Source organism: Molossus molossus, unplaced genomic scaffold (genome assembly GCF_014108415.1).
Source record: "Molossus molossus isolate mMolMol1 unplaced genomic scaffold, mMolMol1.p scaffold_m16_p_4, whole genome shotgun sequence".
NCBI lineage: Eukaryota > Metazoa > Chordata > Mammalia > Chiroptera > Molossidae > Molossus > Molossus molossus.
Genome location: NW_023425377.1, coordinates 111,147,063 through 111,165,560, shown reverse-complemented (window position 1 = coordinate 111,165,560; position 18,498 = coordinate 111,147,063).

The following is an 18,498-nucleotide window of genomic DNA, read 5'->3' as shown; positions in this document are numbered from 1 at the left end:
CATGGTGAACCCAGTTCCCACTTTATATGTAGTAAATCTGAAGGTGACAAATGATAACCTGCTTTCATTTTCTAACCTTTCTCAGATCTAAGGAAACTAACATTTTTCTCTCAAGGTCAGCACTGGAGGTATTTACCAATGAAATGAAATGCATTGATTGGATCATGAGCAACCAAGGAACGTGAATTCATTTACGTCCCAGGTGGTATGGGGAAATTCAACACTGCTGCCCCTGCTGGCCACTTGGTGTAACATCCAGTTGGGCGACAGCCATGGCCCGTGACATGCACAACTGTAAAAAAAAAAAAAAATTCGCATTATGAAATACGTGCATAAATTAGAGGTTGAGCATTCTTGCTGCCGAATACATAGAGACCATGCTCCGAATGTTCTTGCTAATGGCTCTGCTCTTCACTTTATGCTGTAAATCTAAAGCTAATGTTTCAAAGTATTGTTGGATATATCACCCAAGACACAGATATAATACCAGTTATCTAAAGAGGTATTTTAATTAAAAATTTTTTTTAACTAGATAAAAATTGTTAAGTAGGTTAAAAAGGAGTAAAAGAAACAAACAAAAATGAAAAACAAAAACCAAAAAACCTGCTTCTTGAGGTTCTTACACATTACGATGGAAAAAAAGGTACATTTTCTAAGGAGTAGCTTCATATCAGGTGCCAGAGACTGTACTGATTTGCTCCAAGAAAGACATTCGATCAGGAGTATAACTACAACTGAAGTGACCACTTTGTTAACAGTAATTCACAGACATTATCAAAGATTCATCTGCCTTCTTCCTAGAACAGATAAGCACACAAACCTAGGTTATGATGGGTATATCTACACTGCATCTTAGAAGACAGCACTAATCTTTACATTTCCCCAGTGATATATCTTTTGGGCAGAGCACAGCACATCATACATAAAATAATGGTCTAACTAAATTAAGGAACTTATAGAGTTTTTAAAAGATTCCAAGAATTGACTGTGGTAGACAAATACGTTATAACTTCATCCAACAAACGGCAATAATTTATCATTTGAAATAGATACTGTAAATGTCAAAATTTATCAACATGAGTAAAGTAACTGTACTACAAAAATTTTCTGATGACGTTTCTATTAAGTGCCCCTCCAAATACCTTTGCAAGGCCCTATGTGCTTTCTGTCTTGCTGTTCATGTTCGATCAGATTTTAGAAATGTTTCAGCCTTCACAAGAACTACTTGGTAAATCAACCTGGGAGTTCTGTAATGACATTGAATATATTTTAAACAACTGCATTAAAAAAAAATTGGTTGAAAATCTTTTATCAAAATATCCCATAAATTGGAAACAGTAACGTTAGGTTTTGCGATAACTGCAAACAAAGGCAAATGTATCCCTACAAAAGCAGGAATAAGAACAAATTAAATGACAAGACTCAAACAATGTGCAAGATTTAATTTTAAAATTCTGTAAATGCCTTTGAAGTGACTTGTAGAAAAAAACCTTTTGATCAAATTCCCTTTTTTTTGGTAATTAGATTATATTATGTACTAGAATGGAATGAAACTAAAAAGCCATGTGATTTTGCAGCATCTATTTGGCAAATCACTAAAAACAATTTTGAACAGAGAACTTGTTTTATAAGCATTGTATTATAAAATACGTGTAGAAAGAGAAACTCTAAATTGAGGCAAAAAGACAGTACCTATAAAAATATTTGAGCTGATACATTTATACACTTCATAAAAATTAGAATTGAGAATATCCTCCACTTAGTAGAATTTTCTCTGAACTTACTAGGTCACTAAGTACATCTAAATATTTACTCAGTATGTTATATAGTCTACAGAGAAAAGCAAACGTGTGTCCTTTTCATATAAAATGTAACTGAAGATTGAAGGCAATTTTTGAAAAATTAAGAAGAATAAGACCACAGTGAAATAGTCTTCAGAAAACTATTAGTGAATCAGTATTAGAGAAAGGTATGGTTTGTGCTACTTTTTAAAGATATTCAGAAAATCAATATATTTTGCTTTAATCTCAAGGATATATGTCTTTTTATGTTTTAGATAGAATTTTAATTTTGAAAATAATTGATGCCTAACAATTATTTTATACATCAACCAATTTAAGTAATATAGCCAGTGGATTGTTCAATGAATAAATATTTTAAAAATATAATTCTAATTAATTTTAATGTTCCCTTTTTTCTCAAACATGATTTGGCTTGGTCTCTTATCCCACTCAGGCGGCTATAACAAAATATCATAGATTGGGTGGTTTAAACAATAGACATGTATTTCCTTATGGTCTTAGAGCCTAGGAGTGTGCCAGCGTGGCCTGGGGTCTGTCTTCCTGGCTAGTAGATGGTGTGTCCTCACATGGTGAGGAGAAGAGAGACCAAACTCTCTAGTATCTCTTCTTATAAGGTCACTAATCCCACTGTGAAGGCCCCACTCTCATGACCTCATCAAAATGTAATAACCTCCTAAAGACCTCATTTCCAAATACCATCGCATTGTGGGTTAGGACTTCAATATATGGATTTCGGGGGGTGGGGAGGGGGGCACAATTTAGTCCATACCACTTGGACAACACATTTTGCAGCACCATACTGATGGATTTAATTATCAAGGACTCAGAAACATCTGGCCCATTGCCATTCGATTCCAGATGCATAGCTCTTGCTCGTCTTCAATTCCAGATGCATAGTCCTTGCTCGTCTTTGATTCCAGATGCATAGTCCTTGCTCGTCTTCGGTTGTGTACATCTAGGTCCACTGCAACCAAATGGAAATAAACATGTTTCCCTTTAAACTGTTTTCTAAGAACAAGTTATTCTTTATCTTCTTCTCCCCACCTGTGAAGGGTCTCTACTCCCTTAGCCACTTATGTGTTCCTCTTGGGGATATGGTCCCTCATTTCCATCTTGCCAGGGGACATGGGATTCTGTGAGCCTGCCTTCAAGCATTTTGCCTAGACAGCTCATCTTACCATTGCTCCTCTACTGGTCAGATGCTGTGATGAATGCTGGGTTTCTCTGTGAGACTTGCAACCTCCTTGGGAAGCTAGCCGATAGTTCTCTGTGGTCTGGGATACCCTCAGAATGATTTGACTTCTTTATTGTTCCTCCCCACTCCTGGCACTTGCCGGAGAAGATGGACACAAGCTCCTATTCAGAGATTCATCACCACCTGAGGTGACTAGGCACATCCTCTCTTATTTCTCTCTCCCAGAAAGTTGACTTGATCTTTTTTTTTTGCTCAAGAACCAGCTCTTAAGTCATTCTACGTTATTTACATAAGCATAGTTTAAATTTTGGCTCTCATATTTTAAAAAATGCTTTGGAACTCTCTATCAAATAGCATCACACTTGCAATCAAATGCCATGGGTTTCAAGATTATTGTGGCTAACATGAGCTTAAAAACAGCAATAAAAAATTAAATGACTTCATTGTTTACCGTATCTACCCTTGTCCTGAATAACGAAAGCTAGTGGCTCCATAGGGGACGGCCCCAAGAATGCTGGAAGACAAACCTTAGTCATTACCTCAAAATGTCCTGCCAAAAATGTTGGAATTTTAAGACTGAACAAAAATCCTTTTAAATTATTCATCACGTCCACCCTTGTGCCCATCGTAAAGTGAGACCAGACAGACTGAATGATTTTCCCTTAAGACTATGCAGGTTCTGAACAGCAGAGATAGGACCAGAATGAACTTGACCTCCAACAAATATAGAGTTCTTTGCACTGATTTCCACTGTTTCCTTCCAGATATATTTCAGTTTTTCTGAATTGCTCTTCAAAGATGGCCCTTTAAATGCATTTAGAATATGGTGGGATTCTGGTAGGCAGCTGACTTCTGGACACTACACGTCCCTCAGCACACAGAGAGCCTCCTGATGGAGACCCACCTGGGTGATGCTGTGCCGCCAGCACTTGGGGTACGCCGGCAGCACTCTCCGGCCAAGTCTCCTCCTTCTGTATCCGTGTCTCACCTGTGAAATTGCATTCAAACTCCAGGACATCAGAGTGTCATGGAATGAAGTCACTGCAACAGTTCCCATTGCTAAGGGAAAGGAAAATGATTGATACGGTAAAAATGAAACCCTTTCCGACTAGTGTGTAACCTACACCTTCACTGCTGAGTAAAAACGTTTTCCTCGCCGCCGAAGCACGTTTCTCTGCAAAGGTTTTCAGTTCCAAGCAGAACCTTTCGGATGCAGATGCTTTGTGAACCACGTGCCCCCCAGCACTCAGCTCCCAGAATTTCAGCCCCTCCCGTGAGCCACCTTCACGTCCTGGCAGAACTGTGTGGACCGTATCCGAATTCTCAGAGGAAAGAGTTCTGAAACTATTTTCCAATAAGGCCAAGGCTGCATGGATACAGGAGCAAGTGTAATAGTCTTTGAAAGCATGAGTGTGTTTCTGGCCGCCACGCAATTGTTCCAGTGGGTTAGGTCACCTAACACGGACTTTTAAGAAGGAGCATTATTTCTGAGTGTTATTGATGTCTTCCTATGTTTGTGGTCAATGGTACGACAAACAAGTCAGAGTGTTCTCATCTGAAGGAACGCGGGTCCCAGCCGTGGCAGCCACTCGATGTGTCCCTTTCACGTCGATGTTTCTCTCTCTCTCTCTCTCTCTCTCTCTCAGCACACAGAGAGCCTGCCTTTAAGCATTTTGCCTAGACAGCTCATCATACCGTTGCTCCTCTACTGGTCAGATGCTGTGATGAATGCTGGGTTTCTCTGTGAGACTTGCAACCTCCTTGGGAAGCTAGCCAGTAGTTCTCTGTGGTCTGGGATACCCTCAGAATGATTTGACTTCTTTATTGTTCCTCCCCACTCCTGGCACTTGCCGGAGAAGATGGACATGAGCTCCTATTCAGAGATTCATCTCTCTCTCTCTCCCTCCTGCTCTATCTGAACAAAAAAATGGAAAAATGTCCTCCAGTGAGGATAAAAAAAAAGAATGAATCTTTATTGTTCTTTTATCTAAATAAGAGCGTTGTCTTATTTATTCCAGATTAATCATGTACTTTTGTGTTTCTGCTCTGCGTATTAACCAAAACTTTCTTAAACAAGAAGATCTTAAAATATTTAATGCACACAAAGCATTTTTAGTCTATAATCAAAATAAATAAATAAATGAATCTGTTAAGGACATTATTACAGTGTTAGGGCTGGAGCGTAGTTATTTAAAAAACATATGGAAATACAAATGAGTAATAATAGAAAACTTAATGCAAATGTAAAATAATTTATATAATTATTTCCTGCCATGCTTCATCTTTTGAAATATAGTCTTTATAAGGGTGCTTTGCTTTAAAAAACAATACATTGTATATAAACCAGAAAGCATGCATAACAGCTCTGTTTAGAAAATAGCAAAGTACCATGTAAAAGGCCTCTGTTTAGTTAGCCCACCCACCAACTAGGGGGAAAGCTAAAATAAAAAAGGACTGAATCCATGAGCTGTTAGCACTGTGTCAAACCTGGGATTTTATTCTCTAAACAGTGCTCCCCAAGTGGGGTCTTGGAGCAATTACTCAGTACATTTATTCAGGTAGGTGCCTAATTTGAAAATTCAATCCAACATAACATTCCTTCTTTTGTGTTGTGTTTTGTTTTTAAAATGCGTTTTTTCCCCTGATGTAATGGGGAGATCTAGACAGAGAAATAGTAACAATAACCACCCTTTACTTTGCACTCTGTTTTCTAACTTTTACAATGTGTGTTTGTTTGTGTCATGCTAACTACAACCTTCTGTGGAGGAGAGGGTATGTGGGGCAACTCGGCTTCCAAACATCCACCACCCGACGGAGTTCGCACAGGTTATCCGTGTGATGACCCAGCCCTGATCCCCCGGTTCCTGCTCTTTCTGTGACATGACACCAGGTACACAGAGTTTTCATTTGTTATCGTCGCTGCGAACTTGGATGTATGAAATGACATGATCATGAAAAGTTGGCCCATTGTCTTGTGGAAATTGGGGTGCTGGTAAGACCTCTAAACCTGATCTTGAGCCCCCCAGATGCCTATCTCCCTGCAGGATATCACGTGGATGTCCTCAAACTGAATGCACATAAGACTAAATTCATTGTCTCTCTCCCGGTAATCTGTTTCTTGGTCTCACTCACGTGAGCCAGGCATGCCCAGTTAGCCCTCACCCCACAGAGAGCCCCAAGTGGAGGGCACAGAGCTGCCCGTGGTGGAAGGGCCATACCAGTGGACCAGTACTGCCTGACCACGGTAGCTCTGCTGACCTCCGTGCCTGCCACTAGGAGAATCCAGCGTCCCATCTACTCTGCCTCGCCCATGTGGTGTCCCACTCAGTTGACCTTACATCTCAGTCCTTAGATACTTCTTTTTTCCCTCCAAAGTGCCTACCTCCTGGGTCAGCTCTCCCCTCCACCTTCTTCCCATGCCTTACTTGGCTTGAAAAAGCCATTTTTGTCCTTTTGATCAAAGCCAACAAAATTTTTGCCCTGGGTTCTTATCCTGTTCTGAAGGAAGCCCCCCCCCCACACACACACTTTGCCTTGGCTAATTAGTCACCGCTGATTGAATAACTTAGAGTTATGCATTATTATGCTAATAATATACATTATTATGCAAATAACGTTTATCTGCAACCCAAACCTTCCCTTCCGGAGTCATCTACCCCACTTTCTCCTCAACATGCCACTTGGACATTTATCAGTCAGGGTCAGCCGGAGAAACAGATCAAGTAGGAGATACACACTAAGAACTATATTGCAGCCCTTGCTGGTTTGGCTCAGCTGTTAGAGCATCGGCCTGAGGACCAAAGAGTCGCGGGTTCGATTCTGGCCAAGGACACGCACCTCAGTTGCGGTTCGTTTCCGGCCCTGGTCAGAGTCATGAGGGAGGCAACCACTCGATGTGTCTCTCTCACATCGATGTTTCCTCTCTCTCTCTCTCTCCCCCTCTCACTCTTTCTGAAGATATTTGAGAAAATATCCTTGGGTGAGGATTAAAAAAGAAAAGAAAAGAAATAGATTGCAAAGAATTGGCTTCTGTGACTGTGGGACCAGTGGGGATAATCTCCCTGATTAAAATCAATCTTTTCTGGACTTGACTCACCTCTGCAAAATGTCTTCACAACAACACTTTTAAAGTTTGACTGGGTAATGTGGGCCTATAGCCAAGTTGCTACATTAAAAGACCATCACAGCCCTGGCTGGTTTGGCTCAACAGTTAGAACGTCGGCCTGCAGTCCAGAGAGACCCGGGTTCGGTTCCCGCTAAGGGCACGTACCTCGGTTGCAGTTTGTCCCCGGCCCTGGTTGGGTCGTGAGGGTGGCAACCACTCAATGTGTCCCTTTCCCATCGATGTTTCTCTTTCCTTCTCTCTCTTCCTTTCTCTCCCTCCCACTCTATCTAAACAAAAAAATGGAAAAATGTCCTCGGGTGAGGATTAAAAAAAATAATAAAAAGACAATCACAAACGTCTCATGGATACAACTCGACACAAACATGCTTGTGACACAGGCTCGCTCCGCCCTGCACTCCTCACAAAGGTCCGCCTGCAATAGCAACTCCATCCTTTTGGTTGTTTAGGCCAAAAACATGACATTTAGTGCTCTTCCTCTCATACTCCATGTGGTAGGTGAAACTGAGCACCCTAACTATATTTAAGCCCTAATTCCTGGAACCTTTTGTGGCAAAAGGGACTTTGAAGATATGACTAAATTAAGGATTTTAAAGTAGGGAGATTACCCTGGATGACCTACCTGGATGACCAATGTAATCACAGTGGTCTTTTTTTTTAGTGTAAAAATATTTTCATATAATTAAAACAGAGTCCAATTCTTAATTAAAATCATTACCTAAGACAATATGCTCAATTAATATTTGACAAAGGTGGCAAGAGCATACAGTGGAGTCAAGACAGTTTCTTCAGTAAATGGTGTTGGGAAAATTGGACAGCTACATGCAAAAAAATGAAGCTAGACCACCAACTTACACCATACACAAGAATAAACTCAAAGTGGATAAAAGACTTAAATGTAATTTTTAAAATCCATAAAAATTCTAGAAGAAAATATAGGCAACAAAATTTCAAATATCATACGCAGCAGAATTTTCACTGATACAACACCTAAGACGAAAAACTAAGGGAAAAATGAACACATGGAACTACATCAAACTCAAAAGCTCCTGTACAGCAAAAGATACAATCATCAAAATGGAAAGGCAACCGACTGTACAGGAGAGCATAATTGCCAATGATATATCAGATAAGGGGTTAATTTCCAATATATATAGAGTGCTCATACAACTCAACAAAAGGAAGACAAAGAACCCAATTACAAAATGGGCAGAGGAGCTGAATAGACACCTCTCCAAACAGGACATACGAATGGCCAAGAGACATATGAAGAAATGCTCAATGTCACTAATCATCAGAGAGATGCAAATTAAAACAACAATGAGGTATCACTTCACACCTGTCAGAATGGCCAACATCAACAAATCATCAAACAACAAGTGTTGGCGAGGGTGTGGAGAAAAGGGGACTCTGGTACACTGCTGGTGGGAATGCAGACTGGTGCAGCCACTATGGAAAACAATGTGGTATTACCTCAAAAAAGTAAAAATTGAACTTCCGTTTAACCCAGTGATCCCACTTCTAGGAATATACCCTAAGAAGCCTGAAACACCAATCAGAAAGAATATATGCACCTCTATGTTCATAGCAGCACTATTTACAATTGCAAAGATCTGGGAACAACCCAAGTGTCCATCAGTAGATGAGTGGATAAAAAACCTGTGGTATATATACACAATGGAATACTATGCAGCTGTAAGAAAGAAAGATCTCTTATCCTTTGAGATGACAAGGAGGGACCTGGAGAGTATTATGCTAAGTGAAACAAGCCAAGCAGAGAAAGACAAATATCACATGATCTCACTAATTTGTGGAATATAATGAACTAAACAAACTGATGAACAAAATTGACCCAGAGACATAGAGGTAGGGTACAGACTGATAATCCCCAGAAGAGAGGGCATTGAGGGGGAAGAGGTAAACCACAGAACTTATATGCATGTATGCATGACCAATGGACATAGACAACAAAGTTAGGGAAGGAGCAGGAGGAATGGGAAGAAGGGTGTCAATGGGGAGAAAAGGAGAAACATCTGTAACAAAAGCAAAGTAATAAAAATAATTTAAGAAAATAAAATAAAATCAATTACCCAATTATGCGATTCATTATTATGATTTTTAAATTTCAATGATGGTTGACATTCAGTATTATATTAGTTGCAGGTAGATAGCATAGGGGTTAGACATTTACGATGTGATCCCCACGATAAATCTAGTACTCTCCTGACACCATACACAGTTGTTACAGTATAACTGACTGTATTACTTATGCTGTGCTTTACATCTCCATGACAACAGTCTTCCTAAGAAGGACACAAGAGGAGTCAGCGTCAGAGGAGAAGGCGATAGGATGATGGAAGCAGGGTTTGGTGTGATACGCTTTGTAGACAAACAAAGCGGCTGCAAGCCAAGGACACAGGAAGATTTGAGAAGCTGCAAAAGGCAAGAAACAGATTCTCCCCTCAGCCTCCAAATGGAATCAGCTTTGCCAACACCTTCACTTTAGCCCAGTGAAACTAGTTTCAGACTTCTGATCTCTAGAGTTAGACGAGATTAATTTATGTTGTTTGTGGGGCTTCGTTATAGCAGCAATAGAAACGAATTCTCTATTTCCAATCTGAGATGACATCTTGTTGACTTTACCTTCAATGCGTCCATAACAAAACACTTCTCACCACCTCCCCTGCTACCACCTGGCCCTAGCATCATCATTTCTGTTCTGGATGTTTTCAATAATCTGTTAACTGTTTTTTTCCATTGTTCTCCAACCTCCTGTCCCTGCCTCCCAGCTCAGCCACTGTAGCAGTTTCATGAGAATTAGAAAAAGATGCCCTGCCCTGGCCAGGTGACTCCGTTGGTTGGAGCATCATCCCATACACCGAAAGATGGTGGGTTCAATTTCCAGTCAGGGTATATGCCTACGTTGCATGGTCAGGGGGCATACAGGAGGCAGCCAATTGATGTTTCGCTCTCACATCGATGTTGCTCTCTCTCTCCCACTTCCTCTCCCTAAAATCAATAAATATATCCTTGGGTGAAGATTTAAAAAAAGCAAAAGGTGCCCTTCCTTCAGGCAGACACAACCCACGCCAAGGCACATAAGAGGGTGAGCAGAGTTGAGACGGAGTGTCCTCATCCAGAACACAACCCTACACCTGTGCAGAGCAACCTACGGGCCTTTCCTACAGCCGTCTGAGTAACTGCACCTAAAGATAAGATCATGCCCCTGCTCTGCTCAAAGCCTCACAAGTCTCTCCATCGACCAAGTCCTTCCAAAGGAACTGCGACCCCGATGTGACCTGACCAGTTACTCTCAGATCTCACCTACTATTCTCCTCTTGCTCGGTGCTCTAGCAAAACCTGCCTTTTGCTTTTCCCAAATGCCCCAGACACATTTTCACCTCAGGTTCTTTGCTCCTGATGTCCCCTTAGGTTGCAAAAAATTGTGTAGAATATCTAAATGGCTGGCTCGCTCACCTCCTTCAAGTATTTGGTCAAATATCACCTTCTTAGTGATACCTACCTTGACTATCCTATTAAAATTTGTATCCCGTAATCTATCTCTATACTTTCTAATCCTTTTCTCTCTCTAGAACTTACCACCTTCTAACATTCTGTATATAATTACTTAATTATTATATTTGTTATAAGCTTTAAGAGGGCAGGGGGCCCTGGCCGGGTGGCTCCGTTGCGGGTTTGATTCTCTGTCAGGGCACTTCCCTCGGTTGTGGGTTCAATCCCCAGTTGGGGCACCTACCAATCAATGTTTCTCTCTCACATTGAGGTTTCTCTCTCTCTCTCTCTCTCTCCCCCCTCTCTCAAATCAATAAACATATCCTTGGGCGAGCACAAAAAATAAATTAAGAGGGCAGACAGTTTTGTCTAATTTTTTTCACTCTTTTATCCTCAAATTATACCTTGTATATAGTAGGCACACCATAAACATTTGAATAAGAGTCCTTTCTATTTCAATTGGGACTCTCCCAGAAGTGGACCCAAAGCCAACAATCCAGGTACAAGTAGTTGTTTTGGAAGGTGACCCCAGGACACACTGCTAGGAATATGGGGACATGAGAGAGAAGGGAAGTCAGCTGATGAAGGGTATGTTTCCAACCTTCCAGTTACACTGTGGATACCGGGAGCTTAAGCCCACGGGGGCCCCTGGGAATCGGCGAAGGACGTGCTTCTGCAGGGGAGGAAAGACTTTCCCTCTGCCCTCTTGTGTTCTGTCTGTGGCTGGCCTGAGAATTAGGCTGATGAAAGACAGGTGAACAGGAGAAAACACATACACATTATATTTTAAGTTAATATTTTTACATGGCATGAGACCCTGCATAGAAAAGAAAATAAAGCCCTGGCCGGTTTGGCTCAGCAGTTAGAGCGTCGGCCTGCGGTCCAGAGAGACCTGGGTTCAGTTCCCGCTAAGGGCACGTACCTCAGTTGCAGTTTGTCCCCGGCCCTGGTTGGGTCATGTGGGTGGCAACTACTCGATTTGTCCCTTTCACATTTCTCTCTCTCTCTCTCCCCCACTCTATCTGAACAAAAAAATGGAAAAATGTCCTCGGGTGAGGATTAAAAAAAAAAGACAATGAAGACCCAAAGAAGTGGGTAGCACCTACATACCATTCTTAAAAACAAAAGATAAATTGTGGAGATGCGACAAGACAAAGGTGAAAGGGTTTGGGGCTAAAGGAGGTGGGTGGGAACGTGACCAGGAAATGGGGAAATCAGTGGAAGGTAGGGATCACTTTGTAGGTCTGTTTGCACAAATTCCTCTTAGCATCACCTTCCTGTCTCCAGTGATCAGATTGTTCTCTTCCTGGTCCAGGGGGGGATCTTCCTCACAAAAATGTATGTCCTGCTTTTAGGTGGACAGGGAAGGTCAGAGCTGATCTTTCTCAGGTGTCTTTAGCTTAAAACAATCAATATATCAAAGTGGCATACTTTGGGGTGGCATGTTCACTTCAGGGTTATTCCCCCCCAGGAAGCTAAGGGGCGGGGATTTCTACCACCAAGTTCCAGGAGGAGCATTCCCTCTCCGGCACGCCCCTCTGGCTACATGCGCTGGGCAGAGCGGACGCCATCCTCCGACGTCCCCAGTCGGAGAGGTCATTGCCAGCCGACAAAGTCAAGCCTACGGTCATGAGAACAGGAAGGCCTGAAGGTACATGGATGGGGCTCCAGTAGCAACGACTATGCTTTTCTGCCAGGAGTAAGGAGATACCCCTGCCTGCAAATAAGTCAAGTTATAATATGGCAACTTGATGATCTTATTATAACACCATCTTCAATAGTTGTGGCATCCTTCTTCTCTATCACCCCCGACTGAGGTGTGGCGATGGAGAGGTTGGCAGGGGAGAGCAGGGGACTTGGTGGCTGTCCTTTGGGGCTCAAGCAGGGAAAGTCTTTCTCTGCAGGGCCTGAAGGAGAAGCTGGAGTCAGGATCCAGTGCGGCGGATGGAGTGCTATTTGCTGGGACACCCTGAGTTGACCTTCTGGCTGTTTACAGCAGCATCCTGATTTGTCAATGCCCCTGCCAGGTGTCTTACTCAATATTTTGAAGATTAACCCTTAGAAGGAGCCTGGTCATTAAGCCGGTGCTGGAATCTCAAACAGTTGCCCACACGATGAAGAAGCCCTGGAGCGGACATGGGGGTCTGGAAAGCAACAGGCATCAAAGGGGGAGCAGTCATGCGTCACAGGGAAGAGTGGTCAGGGTAAATGCCTCAGATGAGAATTGTTCTTTTCGGATGCGTTCACGTCTTTCTGCAGCCTGGTGTGTCGACAGGCCAGGTAGTTTCAGGGGCCTGGGAAAGAGCACATAAATAAGATATCTTACAGGTAGGACTGCCTTATCATGAAGTCTTTCTGACATTTCAGTCTACTAGAGTTAGGTACATCCAGAGTCTACAAAGACCAAACTTCCCTAGGGACTGTCATGACCCAGGCTGCACCTACAACAGGTCAGCACAAGTTGTGGATCTTGTCCGGTTGTGCGGCCCACCCAAAAGCATCTCTCTGCCGAGTCAAGCGAAGGTCAGTGCACACCCACCCTGCATTCTAACAGAATGTCTTTGGGCCGGATGTCCTCCTTCTTCTAAGCCCTCATTTTTCTTAGGTGCCTGGCTCACAGCATGGACGAATCTGGATGACTGATAACGAGACAGTTAATGCGGTGGTAACAGAACATAGAGAAAAGAAGTGACAAAGAAGCAACTGAGTAATGAAAACCAGACCACTTGAGTCCCACAAAGAGACCTCTACTGGAATGGCAGGAATCAGAGTGAGGAGGCCCGAGGCAGAAATAATGAAGTCCAGGACAAGGGGCTGTCACAAGGCATTCCTTTTTGCTCCAGATAAGTTAAAACAGCTTCCAATGGTATAAAACATCACTTTGAATTCTCATCAACGCAGCACAAACACTGTCTCAGGATTAGCGTTCCAAAGGTGGCCTGCCCAGGGTAGCCTCCCAACCAGGACCCCGTCTAACACCGAAAGATGGTTTTAGCAGCTGTTCTCACCAACGGGTCTCCACGCCGTGAGGTTATAATGCAGAAGAGCTAAAGCTGAAACACTGGATGTATATTCTCTTTAGAATAAAAGGAAATGACTACAAGCCTGGTAATAAATGTGGCAGCTTACTGGAAAGGCAGGGTTAAAGAATAGGGCAACTCATGTTAGAGTTTAAATTAAAAGCAGGTGCCAGGCCTGTACGATGGAGTCCTAGAATCCCAGAACTGGAGGGGACCAGGGGGAACTCATCCAATTCCCATAGCTGATGTCTCAGGAAACCCAGGTCACAGACATGAAGCGACGTGCTCAGTGCCACACACAGTGAGGGCCAGATTTACTTCCCAATTCAAACTTGAGTGATCTTTTCAGAAACTTTAATGCCACTGACAACCTTAGTACAGGACACCTTTTCTTCTTTTTATAAGATTGATTATAAATTTGAATTCTAAATAATCACACCTCTCTGATCATATTCTCTACTACTGTATCTTCTTAACCCTTGGCCGTATTTTTTTCTTTCTACTTAAAAAAATTTTTTTTTCTTTATTGATTTTTAGACAGAGAGGAAGGGAGAGGAAGAGAGAGAGAGAAATATTGATGAGAGAGAACACAGATTGGCTGCCTCTGGCATCCCTCCCCCGGGGATCAGGCTCACAGCCTGGGCATGTGGCCTGACCAGGAATGGAACCGGTGACCTCTTGGTGCATGGGTCCAAGCTCAACCACTGAGCCACACCGGCTGGGCCAGCCGTCTTCTCATCAGCTGTCACACTTTCCCAGTATCTTAGGTGGTTCAAACCCGTGACTGTGTCCTTCCTCATTCATCTGAGTCTTTCCTTCCCTCCCTGTAGCCAAAGCACCAGTAGAAGCTCTGTCTTCGAATTCTACCTGACTATGGCAGTGGTCTTTTACCTATATATATTTTTTGCTTCCCATCTCTTTTTTCTATTAGCAAATTTAAACATTTAAAAAATCATCAGGTCATTTTCTAGTTCCAAAAATCTTTAATATATTTTCATACCCAGAAGAGAAAGTGTAATCTCTTCACCTCTCAGTCTCCATCATCTGATCATAGCCTTCCTTATCCAGTCATTAGCTGTCATTACTAACTGATAGGAGCCTCCAACACCTCTGTCTCCTCCTGATCCAGAAATAAACTATACACACACTTTCCACACACAAACATACACACACTACACCCAACCTCCCCAACAGAACTACTTTTCTACTTTTTAAAAAATCTAGCTCTTCTTCTTTTAATCCCACCTCTTCTTCTTCTTAATCTTCACCCAATAATATATTTTCATTGATTTTAGAGGGAGAGGAAGAGAGAGAGAGAGAAACATAGATGTGAGAGGGAAACACTGACCGATTACCTCCCGCATTGGCCCCGACTGGGGAGCGAACCTGAAACCTGGGTATGTGCCCTGACTGGGAATTGAACCTGTGACCTTTCCGTGAATGAGACGATGCTGCAACCAGCAGGGCCACACCAGCCAGGGCCCACCTCTTCTTGAAAGCCCAGCAGAAAACAAAGTGAGAAAGCATCATGGGTTATTCCGGCCTGTCTGTATTTTCCACTCCTCTGAATCCCTGAGTATATATTATATTTCTTTACTAGTTTTTTAACTGTTCTCTGTGGATGTCTTACAAAACACTGTCTCACACCTCTACAGCTTACAGTGTAATTGAAACACTTTTTTTGTGTTCTTTTCAACAGCCATGGCACATGATGCTCAGTAAAAGTCTGCCAAAGAAAGAATGAATGAGTGGTACAGCATAAGGCCTGAGGAAGGTGCCCTGTCCTTGAAGTCTTTAAATCTATTAATATAGAGTCGATATTGTCAACAGTGCGCTGCTTTTATGCTGGGACAAGAACCTCCTCGAAATATTGTACCTGCCGAAATGCACACAGAAGTCCTCTATCTAGATTTTTGATTGGTATTTGTCTTGGGAACTCTTTATTTCCACATGGAGCACAAAGGAGGCTCAGATAATCTCTAAAAATGATGCTCTTGAGCCAATGATCATTGATTGATTCATTCAATTAGTCGGTCATTCAGTCAATAAATATTGAGTGTGTCCTATGAGCCAGGCATTTTCTGGGATTCCTTTCTCTTATTATCTCTCTTTCTAGGAGACAGTCACTTACTTGCTCCCCTGGACAATGGTTCATGTGGTGATCATTTTTCACTCGTACAACTTACAGGGTAGAAATAGACTCTAGCCTGGCTGGTTTGGCTCAGCGGTTAGAGTGTTGGCCCGCAGACCAAAGACTTTGGGGCTCGATTCTGGTCAAGGGCATGTACCTTGGTTGCAGTTCGTCCCCAGCCCTGGTCAGGGTCGTGCAAGAGGTAGCCAGTCGATGTGTCCCTCTCACATTGATGTTTCTCTCTCTTTCTCTCTCTCTCCCTCTATCTCCCATCCTCTCACTCTAGCTGAAGATAAATGGAAAAATATCCTCAGATTAAAAAAAAAAAAGAGCCCTGGCTGGTTTGGCTCAGCGGTTAGAGCGTCGGCCTGCGGTCCAGAGAGACCTGGGTTCGGTTCCCGCTAAGGGCATGTACTTCGGTTGCAGTTTGTCCCCGGCCCTGGTTGGGTCATGCGGGTGGCAGCCACTCAATGTGTCCCTTCACGTCGATGTTTCTCTCTCTCTCTCTTCCTCTTTAAAAAAAAAGGAAGGAAGGAAAGAAGGAAGGAAGGAAGGAAGGAAGGAAGGAAGGAAGGAAGGAAGGAAGGAAGGAAGAAAGAAAGAAAGAAAGAGACTCTATTTCCCTTCCCTGGGTTAGCTTGGCTTTGTCCTCGGTGCTCTGGGTCCTTGAAGAATTAAAGTCACACTGAGTCCACTGGACTCAGTTTACTTCATTTCTAAGGGTTTCCCTGGTATGGTGCTCATTTGAAACCCTGACGGCCCTTCTCCTGCCCACAAGCTCATCTGACTATTCCCAGCTGACTGTGGGTCCCTCGCCCCGTTTCCTCCAGGTCGGAGCCACCAGCTTCCATCGGCACATTTGGTGAGGTTATTTCCCCCTTCAGATTCTGTCCTGGTTTCTCCCTGAGTTTATCAGAAAATCTTTATCCTTAAGGCTTAGTTCTAAAGGGTATTTAATCTAATCTTTAGAGTGTTATAATAGTAATAACAATAACAGTAACAATGACTAGCATTAATTCAACAACTACTATGTGTTAGACACTGTGCTAACGCATCATTATTATTATTTCTTTTAATCCTTACAACACCTGAAGTAGACATTACCATTATCTGCAAATAAGGGAATTTATGCCCATAGAGTAACAGTGCCTGTTTAGTATATCAGTTTGTTAAAAAATGCCCTTTAGTAGCATCTGACAACTCAAACCACCAAATGCCAAGTTTAATGATTTTTCTCACCCATCACTACTACTAAACAGTCTTCCCCTTCACAAATGTTATTTTATACTAAAACCGGACTTTTTTTTTTTTTTGACAAAGTCTCATTATTGTCTTTCCTATAAATTTAATAGACTTAAGCTCACACACATACACTGCAGAAAGTCCACTTCCATTACGATCAGGAATATTTAGAATATGTTTAACTTTGAAATTTAATGAGCTAAGTAGAATATAAAAATCATTTTTCTAACATTAAAATTTCATTGAAAGTCCAGCTTAAATCAATGTCACTGAAATTATTTTTCCAGGTTATTGTTTTATGAGCATGCCAATTACCTATAAATCCTATAAAAATGAATGACTCATCAGGCATAGAGTACTCTAAACGGGACCCGCCTTCCCACCCCCCACATGGAGTCACCCTCTTGGAGTCTGCAGGAACTCATAAACGGGCAACTGTAACAGTGGAGGAGAGAGTACACATTTAAAATTAAACTGGAAATCAGATTCCCATCGCTTTGATTTTAGCCACGCTTCCTCTGTCTTCTACCTCTCCTAGTCCTGAAAGTCGTGTGGTGAGAGAACCTACAGGTAACCCCACATGCCAGCTACCCTTCTGAAACCAGAGGACAGAGTCAAATGAGAACGCATTGCAAGCACACTGCCTGAGCTTGTCCCTAACTTCGATTTTGTTGTAAAGGATTGAGTAGCTCAAACATAGTTTTCCCCAGAACACTGTGCTAGGAGATAATGCACCAGACACCCTTAGAACAGTCAATGAATGAATGAATGAACACCCAGAATGAAGTGTGCTTTTGCCTAGAGAATCTTCATACATAAATCGTTAAGAAATTCAACACAGAGCCCAGCTGGTGTGGCTCAGTGGATTAAGCATCATCCCATGGACAGAGAGGTCCTGGTTCAATTCCTGGTCAGGGCATATGCCTGGTTGCAGGCTTGGTCCCCAGTGGGGAGCATGCAGGAGGCAGCCAATCGATGTGTCTCTCTGGCATCGATGTTTCTCTCTCTCCCTTTCTCTTTAAAAAAAATCAATAAAAACATATTTTAAAAAAAAGAAAGAAATTTAACATAGAGATGAGTAACAGCTCAAAGATTTGATAACTGAGGTCCTGGCCCTCTTGTTTCATCTTTCAGGACCGACACAGGGCCCTGGAGAAATTATCCTGTTACCCATGACTAACGGATGCTGGTACTTTGAATATTTTTTTCCTGGGCATCGGAAGGAGGGGATGATGTTGCTATGATTCTCCCTGCTGCTGAGCGGTTGGTTGTACATTCAATTTGCTATAATATTATTCCTTTGGTGAACTTCCTTTTAGAGATAGTTTAGAAATGAATGGAAACTACATCCTCTCCTGAAGAAATTCTGACCATTTTATAACGGGCCGCTGTCCGCCTCCGTCTTTTATTTAGTCACTTCACAAGGATATGTTCTTCTTTCTCTCGCCTTTTTCACACTTATGCTGAAAGCT